The sequence below is a fragment of the Papio anubis genome, unplaced genomic scaffold (genome assembly GCF_008728515.1).
Source record: "Papio anubis isolate 15944 unplaced genomic scaffold, Panubis1.0 scaffold11, whole genome shotgun sequence".
In the NCBI taxonomy this organism is placed as follows: domain Eukaryota; kingdom Metazoa; phylum Chordata; class Mammalia; order Primates; family Cercopithecidae; genus Papio; species Papio anubis.
The window spans coordinates 162427-177204 of NW_022160124.1; the positions used below are offsets into that span (position 1 = coordinate 162427).

General features: G+C 38.6%; 1 long non-coding RNA gene across 3 annotated transcripts in view; it reads left to right on the top strand.

Moving 5' to 3' along the window:
- LOC116272463 overlaps positions 1 to 14778 on the top strand; it is a 136103-nt gene that overhangs the window by 94822 nt on the left and 26503 nt on the right. For 2 of the 3 annotated variants that reach the window (XR_004181137.1, XR_004181136.1), the window contains exon 3: positions 9206 to 9282. The exons of the other annotated variant lie outside the window; for it this stretch is intronic. This is a non-coding gene — a long non-coding RNA (uncharacterized LOC116272463). The remainder of the gene's footprint in view (positions 1 to 9205; positions 9283 to 14778) is intronic. 3 annotated transcript variants of the gene reach the window in all.

Sequence of the window (14778 nt, forward strand, 5' to 3'; positions counted from 1 at the left end):
TTCAGTGCAATGAGATCGCCATCTGCTTTGAAAACCATTTCCAAGTTAGTTAGGCCCAAGATACAAGAGTGAAAAGCTGACATTAATATCCTTAGCCATGCTTTCTCTCATTTTTTTCCCCCTTCAGGCAGATTTATTTCCAGCCCTCCTCGGGGCAATCTTATTGATCTTACTTTTGTCCTCCTTCTTCAGCGTTGTTACTTATTTTTGGTGTATAACATTCTTTGCCTTTCTTTCCTCCCTCATCCCACTGTCCACTACTTCTCCTAGTACAGAGATGGCAAATAAGTTTTATCTTAAGTGCTCTTATTAAAAAGAGGCTGCCACAAACATTGTGTTGAGAAAGAGTCTAAGGTTATGTTCAGGGTCAGTGGGATTGATTACCCATGCTTGCCATGGGTCTGAAAGGAAGACAGGCTCTGTTCACTTGTTCTACAATGTTTCAATTACAGTTTACTCTAAATCAACCACTGCTAGATATTTCCAGGAATATACTTCTTTTCCGTTTTACTGCTCATGCCTGGAATAGGGCCTCCTGTATCATAGGTTCTCAAAAAATAGTTATTGAACTGATGAGTGGTATTTGCCAATTTTTTCTTTTTAAGTTAACTTTAAGGGAACTGAGGACATGACCAGGCATTCTATATGGCAGCTCTGAGAAAGTATCTCACAGACTGCAACTGCAGGGAGTGTAATGAGGCCCCACTGCTGGGCAGTGAAAGATCTTGGCACTAATGCCATGCCATCCATGGGTTGTCCCAGCCAGTGACTATGTGTGGGGATACTGAGGCATACTAAAGCAGACCTTCTCCTTGAATTGGTGAGATGACTCTGACTGCTGACTTTGACTTGAGGACACTGTAGGTGTTGGTTTCATCACCTCCTACTTAGACTGCATGGCAGTCTAGGACACTTTTCTCACAACTTATTTCTTCCTCTCCCCTCCACTGGGGTTATGTCGGCATCAAGGTCTGACCCCTTTGTCAGATGTTTCTGCCTCCCTCCTTACCTTCCCTCACACAGGAATTTTCCTTAATAAAATCCTTGCATGTTTAATCCTGTCTTGGTGTTTGCCTCTCGGAGGACCCAGACAAACACACCCTGCTAACATCAGAAAGAAAAAAGGCTCTTTTTAATCTGATTAATCCCATCAGATATGATCCAGGCCACAGGGGAGGTCTTGCCTCTGCCCTTTGTAGAGGATACAGTGTGAAGTAGATTGACTTCTTAGAAATGTGCAATGAGGGGAAGCATCACTGCTCAGAACTATTCAATCTTTATTTTTTTAAAGAAAAAGATTGCTAGCATTTTGTTGAGAATTTTTGTGTCTATGTTTAGCGGGGATATTGGCCTTAAGGTTTTTTTTCCCCCATTGTGTCTCTTCCAGATTTTCCTATCAGTCTGCAAAGAATTGGTTAGGGAGGAGCTCCTCCTACTCAAAGTTTTGGAAGAGTTTCAGTAGGATTGGTACTAGTTCTTCTTCATATGTCTGGTGGAATTCAGCTGTGAATCCATCTGGTCTGGGGCTTTTTTTGGTCGGTAGGTGTTTTTAATTACTGATCCAATTTTGGAACTTGTTATTGATCTGTTCAGGTTTCCATGTTCCTCCTGGTTCAATCTTGGGAGGCTGTGTGTTTCTAGGAATTTATCCATTTCCTCTAAATTTTCTAATTTATGTGCATAGAGTTGTTCATAATAATCTCTGAGGATCTTTTTATTTCTGTGGGATCACTTGTAATGTCATCTGTCATTTCTGATTGTACTTATTTGGATATTCTTTTATTTCTTTGTTAACCTGGTTAGCAATCTATCAATGTTGTTTATTCTTTCAGAAAATCAAATCTTGGTTCATTGATTCTTTGTATGGATTTCTGCATCTCAGTTTCATTCAGTTCTGCTCTAATTTTAGTTATTTATTTTCTTCTACTTGCTTAGGGGTTAATCCAGTAGAACATCAAAGCTAATACACCATGATCAAGTAAGCTTTATTCCTGGGATGCAAGGCTGGTTCAATATACACAAATCAATAAACGTGATTCACCACATAAGCAGAATTAAAAGCAAAATCCGTATTATCTCAATAGATGCAGAAAAAGCTTTCAATAAAATCCAGTGTCCCTTCATAACAAAAACCCTCAACAGACTAGGAATCAAAGGAACATAGCTCAAAACAATAATCTATGTTCTATGACATAGATTACCTATGACAAACCCACAGCTAACATCACACTAAATGGGCAAAAGCTGGGAGCATTCCCCTTGAGAATTGGAACAAGCTAAGGATACCCACCCTTTCCACTCCTATTCAACATAGTACTGGAAGTCCTAGCCAGAACAATCAGGCAAGAGAAAGAAATAAAAAGCACCCTAATAGGAAAAGAAGTCAAACTATCTCTCTTCACGGATGGTATGATTATATACCAGGAAAAACCTAAGAACTCTGTCAAAAGTCTCCTAGAACTGGTAAATGACTTTTTTCCATGATACAAAATCACTGTACAAAAGTCAGTAGAATTTCTATATACCAATAACATTCAAGCTGAAAGTCAAATGAAGAACACCATCTTATTTACGCTAGCTACGAAAAAATTGAAATACCTAAAAATACAGCTCATCAAGGAGATGAAAGATCTCTAGAAGGAGAACTACAAAACACTGCTGAAAGAAATCATAGATGACACAAATGCAAAAACATTTCATGCTCGTGGATTGGGGGAATAAATATTGTTAAAATGGCCATATTGCTGAAAGCAATTTATAGCACTATATCAAACTACCAATGTCATTTTTCATAGAATCAGAAAAAACTACTCTAAAATTTATATGGAACCAAGAAAAAAAGAGCCTGAATAACCAAAGCAATCCTAAGGGAAAAAAATAAAAGGCATCACACTACCTGATTTCAAACTATACCATAAGGCTGCAGTAACCAAAACAGCATGATACTGGCACAAAAACAGACACATGGACGAATGGAACAGAATCAAGAACCTGGATATAAAGCTGTACAGGTACAGCCCATCTGATCTTCAGCAAAATAGTTAAAAAATAAGCAATGGGGGAAAGAACATGCTATTCAATAAATGATGCTGTGATAATTGGTTAGTAATATACAGAAGAATGAAACTGGACCCCTACATTTTACCATGTGCAAAAATTAACTCGAAGTGGATTAAGATTTAAATGTGAAGCCTCAAACTATAAAAATCCTAGAAGAAAACCTAGGCGCCTGTAATCCCAGCACTTTGAGAGGCCAAGGTGGGTGGATCACGAAGGCAGGAGATCGAGACCATCCTGGCTAACACGGTGAAACCCCGTCTCTACTAAAAATACAAAAAATTAGCTGGGCGTGGTGGCGGGCACCTGTAGTCCCAGCTAATCGGGAGGCTGAGGCAGGAGAATGGTGTGAACCCGGGAGGCGGAGCTTGCAGTGAGCAGAGATCGCGCCACTGCACTCCAGCCTGGGCGACAGAGCAAGACTCTGTCTCAAAAAAAAAAAAAAAAGAAAAGAAAAGAAAACCTAGGAAATATTCTTCTTGACATTAGCCTTCGTGAAGAATTTTTGGCTAAGTTCCCAAAAGCAATTGCAATAAAAATAAAAATTGACAGATGGGACCTAACTAAGGAGCTTCTGCACAGCAAAAGAAACAATCAACAGAATAAGCAGATATCCTACAGAATGTAAGAAAATATTTTCAAACTATGCATCTGACAAAGGCCTAATATCCAGAGTCTATAAGGAACTTAATAATTTAACAAGCAGAAAACATCCCCCTTAAAAAATAGACCAAGAACATGAACAGACACTTCTCAAAAGAAGATATACAACCAACCAACCATCATATGAAAAAATGCTCATCACTAATCATCAGAGAAATGCAAATCAAAATCCCAATTTCTTTTATCTACATTGTATATTCATCCTATTTTTTTCTCCTTTTCCTTGTTTCTGCCTTGTCTGATTATCCCCAGAAATACTGGTGTATGAGAAAACCAAGATTCTCTTGGTCAACCAAAAGTTGTTCAGAAATAAGTAGGTCCCAATCTCTACCACATGGTGGGGAAAGATGCTGGGTCTTTTATGACTATATCCCTAACCTACCACAATAGCTTTCAAAATATATCCAGGAATGCTTGGTGGGGAGTCCCTGAGTCCCTTTCAAGGGTCCATCCACAAGATCAAAATTATTTTCATAAAAGTACTAAGATACTATTTGCTTTCTTTGTTTAAGATAATTTATAATTGAGGAGGAATCACTGTGTGTCAGTCTTTGCTCAGATAATTAACACAAGCAGTCAAAGCTTATTCATTCATTGGTGATCTTTTAACACACAATTTAACACACACAGAGCATCTACCATGTGCCAGGCCTCAGATTACTAGTAATCTGAGTAAGAACAAAGGTCTCAGTTAGCAATTTTGGGAAGTATGCCTTAGGCATTGAGAGACTTCTCCAGCTGGCAAATACTTGTTCTATTTACTGCTAGGAGACATTGACACCTTCAACAGTGGAATTACCCTTTAAAATCTCCAAGATCATGATTACTCTTTTGAGACACAATAGTTGCCTCCTAAACACTCTGAAAATTCAGAGTCCAAATCTATTTCAGAAATTCATCACAATGCTTTTAACCTTTGATGCCTTTTACAGAGATGATTTATGAAGTTTGTTTATTTTTATGGCAGTTTCTCCAACCAGGTTGCAAAAGATATAAAGACTGTGATTTCAGACAATTATTCTCCTGACAGCGTGCACTCAAGTTCATACAAGAGATGTTCCCCTTCCTTCTTCCAAAAGAATCAGAGGCTCTATTACCTACACAGAATTACAGCAACTGATGTGCTAGTGATCCAGTCAACAAGTTACTTTTCCTTCACAACCAGAACCAGAAAAAGAACTGATCTTGTCACTACATTGATCAACCTTCCCTAACTGAGTTAAATCTAAGAAATGATTATGTAAGTCTTATCTGGATGACTTTGGTTATCCTTTCTTTCTCTCCCCTCCTACTGTCCCTTTCTTCTCTCCCTGCTCTCTTCCTCCACTGAAACTCACACTCTTTCCTACCTGAGCAGCATGTGCTGTGTTTCAAGTCCTTTGATGAGCCACATATTAAACTTTTGGTTTCTTAACAAGTTAGCATTCTTAAATGTTAATAAACCCAAAGAGCTTTGGTTTTGTAGGTTATACCTGTTACTATTTATTGCATTAGCAATTTAAACTGACAAAATTTAAAAATGTATATTTATTAATTTAGTTATGATTAACAATAAACTCATCACATATTGACCAAAATAACATACTTTTTGTTTAAAGTAACTGTTAACAAGAATTTTAAAAAGCAGTGGGAAGAGTCTCATTGTTTTATATTTTTGCCAATATCTTTAATGTCTGGCTTAATAAGAGACAGCTGGATTTTTATATCTGCTTATAACCTCTGGAAAACTGCTCTAGAGAGAATAAAAGCAAAGAAAGCAAATACTATGTTAGCACTTTTATAAACATAATTTTGACCTTGTGAACCCCTGAAAGGGTCTCAGAGATTCCCCCCAAGGGCTCCTGGCCATATTTTGAGAACTTTCCTGCTGGGTTAGGGATATAGACATAAAACACACAGCATCTTTCCCCGCCATTTGGTAGAGGAAAGGCACAAAATGATATTTACATTCCAATATAGTACTTGCTGTGCTAGAGATAAGTAGGGAGCTTGGGGAACACAAGGAGAGGGACTTAATTTAGTTATGTATCTAGGGGTGGTTATGTATCTAGGGGTGGAAGAGTAGAGGAGTGTCAGAGTCCCTGTCAGTGGTGCCTGAGCTGAGCTGAACTGAGCAGGCAAGAGTGCAGACATGTGGATGCAAACAAAACCATATTCTCTGATAGACTGACAATCAGATCTGATTATGGGGATGACCTAGGGTATTTGGCTTGCAACTTTGTTATAACTATGTATTTGGCCAGTTGGGGGGTTGGGGGGGCAGGGCCTTTTTGCTTGTCCTCTACCTCTTATACTCTGTACCTTTTCAGAGTCAGAGCTGGGGAAATGCAGATAACAGTTCACATAAATAAGGAGCGAAATTTGCCTGCCAGTGCTTTCTTTCTGAAGCATGGAGAAGCAGGCAAGCTTTCTGCAGTGAATATACTGTAAACCAGATAATTGTCATCCATCGTTCTGGACATCTTAGAATCTAAGGCATGAGATGAAATTCGCAGTAAAAAGGTATCACCCATTTGCTACCTTCTGGAACAAAGTTGATAGCATAAGCCACAAGGGCTTTATTTATTAGTTTGCTAGTAGAGAAACAAAAGTATAGCATTTCTTTTTGAGCTTAAGAGAAATTTGTACTATCCCATCAAATCTTCTCACTCAGTTTAAATACAACAGTCTAAAAACTTCTTCAATGCGTGTGATGATTAGTTTGTGATATGTCAAATTGTCTGGGCTGTAGTACCCCATTATTTAATCAAACACTAGTCTAGATATTGCTGTGAAGATATTTCATAGATGTGCTGAAGATCTACAATCAGTTGACTTTACATAAAGGACATTATTCTCACTAATATGGGTGAGCCTCATCCAATCAGTTGAAAAGCATTCACATCAAAAACTGTGGTTTCCCGGAAAAGAAGAAATTTGCCTCAAGATTGCAGCATCACCTTCTGTCTGGGCTTTCAGCCTGCAGGCCTGCCCTACAGTTCTCAAATTTACTAACCCCCACAAATGCATGAATCAAATCTTTAAAATTCTCTGTCTCTACACACACACACACACATACTCACAGGGAGAGATGTAGAGGTATATAGATTTAGAGATTGTGACGTACTATTGGTTCTGTTTCTCTGGTGAACCCTGACTGTTCATTCCCCAGTCCGCTTTAGTCTTGGCTATATTGTCTCCTTGTACCCTACCAAGCACTTGGTCCACAGTTTTGACCCACAGGAGATGGAACTGAATGTGTGCCACTGCACTGACTTCTTGTGGGGAGAAGGATGACCATCCAAGGGAGGAAATTTCACTTCTTCTATCCGGGGACCATGGCCTTGCTTGTTTGAGTTCCTTAAGCTCTCTGAACATGTTCCCTCATCCATGAAGTTGAGCCAATTCTGCCATCCTGCAGGGGTGCTTGTGAGAATGTAATGAGAACATAGTAGGCTGGCACATAGTAGGCCCTCAGGAGTGGTGGCTTCTGCTTAGCTATGTTAATGATTCTGGTTTATCAATGGCAATTACAGAAAGTTTTAGACAATTACATTTATTAGCATGAATTACAAAGTAAGTTAAGGACTGTCTTAGGGGTTAAAGATGTTTAAAATGCAATGAAGTATGAGATATTGAAGTAATAACAATCTTGGAGAATTAGAGATATAACAATTTAATGCACACTTCAGTCCAATAATGTTCAGTAGGTAAAATATTTTGTGTAAAAAATGAGCTGGCTCTAGCAAGTGAATGTGAGCATTAAACAATCACAGTCCTTTTTTCCTTGCCCCTTTTTATTCTAAATGATCTTTTTTTGCATGGCTCCTGATCTTCTTCATAGACTTAGTCTAATTTTTCCAGCCCTTGGGAGTTAAGCCTAGGGTTCTGTTAGGTCTTCATCTTACCAATGGATTAGTTGGGTTGTGGACATGCTGGGTCCTGTGTGGGTCCTGATCCCAGCCTGTAGATACTGAGGTGCAGAACTGAAAGCCTTTGCTGGCAACCTATAAAGTGCTAGTCACCAATGAGTCAGCTCTAACTCAGAGTCTCCTTTTATCTTCCTCTCAGAAACCTTGCAGAATTGGTATTACCTCCATTTTATAAAAGAGGGTGGAGGCCTGGGAAGTTTGAAAGACTTAACTAAGATATCCTGTTGGTATGTAACGGCAGCACTTTGACATTAAGCGCAATACCCTTTATATTTAGCCTCAGGGTCTGTCTTAGGGTGAACTTTGGCCAATTGGCTTGATCTGGATGACTTGTGTAGAAACAACTTATAATTTCAGTTTCATAAATCTCACATGATACCTCAGTGCACAATTTTTCCTAGCCTTGCTCCTGGTTCACATGTCACTACCCAATGGGATATTGGCATGTAGTTTATTCCCAGGCTACAGAAATTAGTCTTTGAGAGTGTCCACACTCTAAACAGATAAGTATTTATGGGTAGAAAATGATAGTTGGAAGGAAAGAAGAAAATAGGTATGGTGAGTGGACAAATGGCTAGGTAGATGGGTGGATAGGTAGATGAGTGGTTAGGTAGATGGGTGGGTGGGTGGATGGATGGATGGAAAGAAAATAGTAAAGAAGTGAGGAAGAAAGGAAAGCAATGTCCTGCCCCTACTGAAAGCACCTATCAAGCATTTAAGGATTAATGACTCAGCCATCTTTCCTTCAAATACTTTTTCACCCCAATTAAAATAGTGAAATGTAATCTCATCTTCTGTGGATATTTTTCATGTGTGAGTCACACACATGGGATTTGTATTTAAAACTCTCTAATTGGTACTGCTAGCAAGTGATATAGGTTGTCTCTAATTAAGTGATGGCAAATGTCACCCTAAGATTTGGGAGGCATGCCCTTTCTATTTGCATGATACAGGAATTACCTACTCATTGGAATCAAAGTGCTGCTAATAGATTCAGGTATTGGAGATTCTGGCAAGTAAAAGGTGTGCTCACTTCGTTTACCAGTGACTCACTATATGCTGGGCACTGTGTTACGAACTGTAGACATCGTCGTGATTAGAATGGTGCCTCCCCGTCAAGGGGCCTCAGGGTTCTTCAGGAAAGAGGAACAAGGAAAGATCCAGTGGTGACACAGTAGACCTGTGGCATGACAGCAGACATTACAGGGTGACGGGAGAACAGAAGGGCAACCGGGGGAGGGGAGTGAGCTGAACCTGGAAAGATGAATAGACAGGAGTAAGGAGTGTGGGCACAGGGGTAGACAGCACAATGACGGCAAAGGCGTGGGTAACCTAGAGAGCTTAGGCCTTGGGTAGCCTCATCTAATCTCCTAGTGGAGGGCAGGACAGCTTCCTAGCCTAGTATTCTAGCTGGGGAAGGGTGGAATCAGATTTGCCTAGACAAGGATCCTATCCCAGCCTGACTGAAGCAAAGAATAAAAATACTTTTCAAAATGCTATTATAATAATTGTAGTTAGGAATCATTTTATTACAAGAACAGATACTCAAACTAGTACAATTTTTCTTTTAAAAGTTGGAGGAGAAGAACTATTGAAAGGCTTCACTTGGTAACCTCAGGCACCCCATAGAAGGCTGATGAGTCTGTGAAAGGTGAGCAGGGAATGGGCTAGAAAACAGGAGTGGAGGGGTGCCTCCGTGTTGCCCAAAGCCACCTGGGGTCCATTTCTTCTCTCTGCCTATCTACTCTCAAACCTTGTGTCTCCTGGCAGATGGCTGTCTCTGATTTAAATGGATTTTCAGCTCCCCCTAAACTTTGAGTGCTGATTGCATGAATGCTAGCCCCAACTCCCTATTACCTTCTCTCTCAAGATTTCAAGTGCCCATTGCCAGACGAGCTCTAGTTTCTGGCCTGTGAAATGAAAGTTTCAAGGTCTAATAAATTGGCCTACTCCACCCATCAGTTTCCCCAAGGGTCCAGTATCTATCTTGGTCTAAGCAGTTCTACTAGGAGATCAGGTCAGGAGAGGAAGTTGAGCATGGCAGGCAAAAGACCAGCCTGACAATTGGAATAATATATTTACCAGAGTATAGTTAACCTTGTTAGAGCATTTTGCAATCAGTAAAGCATGTTTTTTACTCATAGTTTACTTTTACCCGGGGAGCAGTATTGGAGTTCTAAAGATCCAGGGGTGGCCAGAAAGGTCAGAAAGTAGCCAGAAAGGTCAACTTTAGGTAAAAGCATAAAGATTAAAAAGGTAAGTCATCAGCCACTTGGCCCTGCTGCTTGCATGGAGCATTAATACACTTTTTTTTTGGCAGTGGAAGCAAAGAGAAGAGAGCTGAGGAGCTCTCCTGAGGAATACATCTGTGCTCTAGTTAAAGGCACATTGGGTGGCAAGACCTAATTTCTGTGTAAATGGAGCAGAAATATCACACTGGTATTTCCTCTGCATGAGTGCAAAGACACGGGCATTTTCCACATGCTGAAACATCATGGAAAAGAGATAAGAAAGGGGCAAGAAGTAGTCCTAAAGGGGCATGATATGACACAGCTCAGCCTCCAGATGGGATGTGCAGAAAACGGGGATATTATCTTGTCAAGAACTGATAAAAACTTAGTTCTTCTGAAGTTACATTCAAATGAAGCAAAGCATGAGCTGACTAACCTCACTCTATTGGAACAAAAAGACAAAGCATTTTGTTCAGGGAGGGAACATCAGGCTATGGAACAGATTAAATAAGGAATAACAGCCAAGCCACAGGCATCAATAGCCACTACTTCTTTCTGGAAAGGAGATGGTTCCCCAGCATCCCATGAAGCCAGAGTTTGGAAGTAACTCCTGGATAATTTCTGTACATGCCAAAAAGCACTGGGTAATGGGAATGCCATCTCAGTCCAGCACTGTGTCTGGCCTTGCTGCCTCAAACTTTGTTCTACAGCTAAACCAAACTATTTACATTTCCCCCAAGATATATTAAATGCTTTTATCATTGGGCCTTTGCCCATCCACATTCTTCTGCCTGGAGCCCTCCACATCCTTTATGCCTGCTTAATTCCTGTTGCTCATGACTTAGAGTTTACTTTCTCCAGGAAGTAATCCTTGGTTACCTTGACTGAGTCAGCACTTCTCTTTTTCCATAGCACTCTGCTCTTCCTCTTCTTACCTACCTCTTACCATACTGTTTACCCTTTAGTCTGAGAGTCCTTTGAGGACTAGAACTTTGTTCTTGCCCCACATGTATTGAGGCATAATTTACACAGAATAAGATTCACCTTTGTAAGTGTGAAGTTGGATATGTTTTGACAAACGCTCACATGCAGAAGTGTAACCACCACCACAATCAACATACAGAACGGTTTCATCTTCTCAGAACGTTCCCTTTTTCCCCTTTACAATCAAATCCCACCCCACCCCAAGCCCTAGCCACTACTGATCTGTTGCTATCTGTCCCTATAGTTTTGTGTTTTCTAAAATGTCATATGAATGGCATCAAATAGCATGCAGTCTTCTTTGTCTGACTTCTTTCACTTCATTTCACCAGTGAAATGCTTTGGTGATTCATCTGTTTTGTTATATGGATCAGTAGTTGTTCTTTTATTGCTGAGTGGGTGTCCATTCTCTGGCTATACTGCAATTTGTTTATCTATTCACTAGTTGATGGCCATTTTAGTTCCAGTTTGGCACTAAGTGTTCTGAATAAAGATTCTGTAATCATTTCTATACAGGTCTTTTGTGTTATTTATGTTTTCATTCCTCTTGGGTAAATCCTAGGAATAGAATTGCTGAGTCATTTTATAAGAAACTGCTAAACTATTTTGCAAAGTGACTGTATTATTCTTACATTCTTACCAACAATGTCTAAAAGTTCCAATTACTTTACATCTTTATCATAACTTGATATTGTCAGTTTTATTTTAGCCATTCAAGTGGTGGTGTGGTGATATCCCATTGTGGCTTTAATTTACATGCCTCTAATGACTGTTGATGTTTAACAAATTTTTATGCTCTAATTTACTGTTTATATATTTATTTTGGTGACAGGTATATTCAATTTTTGCTTTTTGAAAATCAAATTGTTTGTCTTATTTAATTGAAATAATTATTTATATATTTTGGATACAAGACCTTTATGAAATGTTTTGCAAATATTTCCTCCTAGTCTGTGGCTTACAAATTTTTTTTTACTGTTTTTCAAGAAAGTAAGAGTGTATCATTTTTATAAAGTTTGATGTTATCAGTTTTATCGTTTATGGGGCATGCTTTTTTTTGGTTCCTTCTAATCTAACTCAAGGATACTAAGATTTTCTCATATCCTTTATTTATTTATTTATTTATTTATTTATTTATTTATTTATTTATTTATTTATTTATTTATTTATTTATGGAGACAGAGTCTTGCTCTGTTCCCCAGGCTGGAGTGCAGTGGCACGATCTCTGCTCACTGCAAGCTCTGCCTCCCAGGTTCATGCCATTCTCCTGCCTCAGCCTCCCGAGAAGCTGGGACTACAGGCACCCGCCACCACACCTGGCTAGTTTTTTGTATTTTTAGTAGAGACAGGGTCTCACTGTGTTAGCCAGAATGGTCTCGATCTCCTGACTTTGTGATCCGCCTGCCTCGGCCTCCCAAAGTGCTGGGATTACAGGCGTGAGCCACTGCACCCGGCCTCGTATGCTTTATTTTAAAGGTTTTATAATTTTGACTTCTACATTCAGAACTATGACTCCTGTAGAGATAGTTTTTGTTTATGGAGCGCAGTAGGACTGGAGGTTTTTTTGTGTGTGTGTATAGATCCTCATTTTTTTTCTAGCAGCATTTAATAAAAAAACTATTCTCCTCCCCATTTAATTATCTTAGAACCTTTGTCAGAAATGAATTGACCATATATATGTGTCTATTTCTGGACTGTTTCTTCTTTCTGTGGATGTATATGTCTATCTTTATATTAATACCACACTATCTTGATTAGGGTAGGTTTGCAGTAAGTTTCAAAATTAGGTAGTATAAGTCCTTCAACTTTGTTCTTTTTTCCTAAAATTATTTTGGCTATGTCAGGTCTTTTTCATTTATATGTACATCTTAGAATTAGCTGATTCTTTCATAAATCCTGCTGGTAATTTTGGTTGGAGTTACATTAAATCTATATATCAATTTTGGGGAAAATTTACATCTTAAGTATATTGAGTCTGCCAAATAATGAACACTGTGTATTTCTCCATTAAAATCTCTTCAGATCTTTAAATTCTTTCAGCAGTATCAGGGTTTTCGGTGTACCAACTTTTGCATATATTTTCTGAAAGTTATTGCTAAGTGTTTCATGTTTTTGATGCTATTGTAACAGTATTTTTTTAATTGAAATTTCCAATTGTTTGTTTCTGCATAGAAATACCATTGCTTTTTTAATATTGACTTTCTATCTTCTGACCTTCCTAAACTCATATTAGTTCTAATAGCATTTTTTTAATTCTGTAGAATGTTTACATTGATGATTGTGTTCCCTGTGAATAATGACAATTTTACTTTTTCATTTCCAATTTAATATTTTTTCTTGCCTTATTGCACTGGTTAGAACCTACAGTACAATGTGAATAGAAGTGGTGAGAGTGGATGTCCTTGTATTCTTCCTGCTCTTGGAAGGAAAGCATTTATTCTTTCACCATTAAGTATGATATTAGCTATAGGTTTTTGTAAAAGTTCTTTATCCGGTTAAGAAAGTTGTCCTCTATTTCTCATTTGGTAATAGTTTTAATTATAGATAGATGTTGGATTTTGTCAGATGCTTTTTAAAGGATGTTTTTCTCGTTTTATCTCAGTGCTTAGTGTGTTTTCTGTACATTTTGGATACTCCATTAATATTTATTGAATGGATGAAGCTGGGCTGAATATTTCTGAGAGTGCAAGGGTACACCTTAGCCACCCAGGATCATAAGATGGGGTAGGGGGAGTTCTAAGTATTTGAATGTCTGCTCTGTTCCTGGGTACTATGTTTGCTTACATCATTTCGTGCAATTTTCACAACATTCCTGAGAAATAAGTATCTTTGTTTTACAAATGAAGAATGAGTAATAGATGGGATGATTTAAAAGCTATAACATAATTGAGCTCTGAGAAGAATTTTTATGTTTCATTACTCAATAGATATAAAAAGGCAATCATTAAATTCAGGAAACAAAAGTATACAAAGGAGGCTGCTTCCAAATGTGATGCAAGCTATGATGGAACGTGATTCAGCCATTTGATGGAGTGAAAAATAAAGAATCCAGTTTATCTGGATGCAAATAATGTTGTCCTCAAAATGATCATTTGACCACTAAGAAGAAGAAGTAATTATTGTACCATACTTGGCTCAGTCATGAATGATATCTTTGTAGTCGAATTAATGTAAATTAAGTTATTAGTTTGCAACCCTGATGACTTGATCTATAGGCAAAGGATAGAAAGCAATTTTATTTATGAATCAATCTTGACAAAGCAAAAGTTCTGATGTAAGGGAAGTTAGAATGTGGGAGAGAAGGGAGAAATTTGGGGGATGTTAGCATTCTTACTTTCCAAAATGAGAATATTTAAATCCCTCTAAGCCTCAGTTACTCACCTGCAAAATGAGAAATAAAGTATTACCCAATGGGGATGTTGTGAGGATTAATGAATATATGTATGTCAAATGCCTAATATGTGATAGGTACCCAACTAACTGAAATAGTGACAGAGAGGAGTAAAGGAAGGCAAACCTGTGCATAGAAGGAAGTCAGCCCATTTCCTAATGAGGGAAAAACATCAACTTTAAAGTTGGTCTGTAAATCACCTCTCCTTCTGACATTGTCACTGCCCAGCAAGCAGGGTGGTGAGTTTGAGTAATGAAAAAGGAGCAGCTGTGTGTCTAGCACAGGACGTATGAATGACAGAACAACACTGTAAGTAGCATCACCATCAGCATTTTACAGTCGTGGGAACTGAAACTCAGAGAGGCCACGGGATTCACATAGGACCAGCCAGAAGTGGCTAAGTCAGGGCTAAAACCAGGAACTGCAACTTTAGATTTCATTGCCTGCCACTGAGACTATCTAATTTAGACCATTTAGATAGGCACAATGAATCTGAAACACTGGATGAGCTCCTGGCGTATGCTCTGTACACAGTTCTAATGAA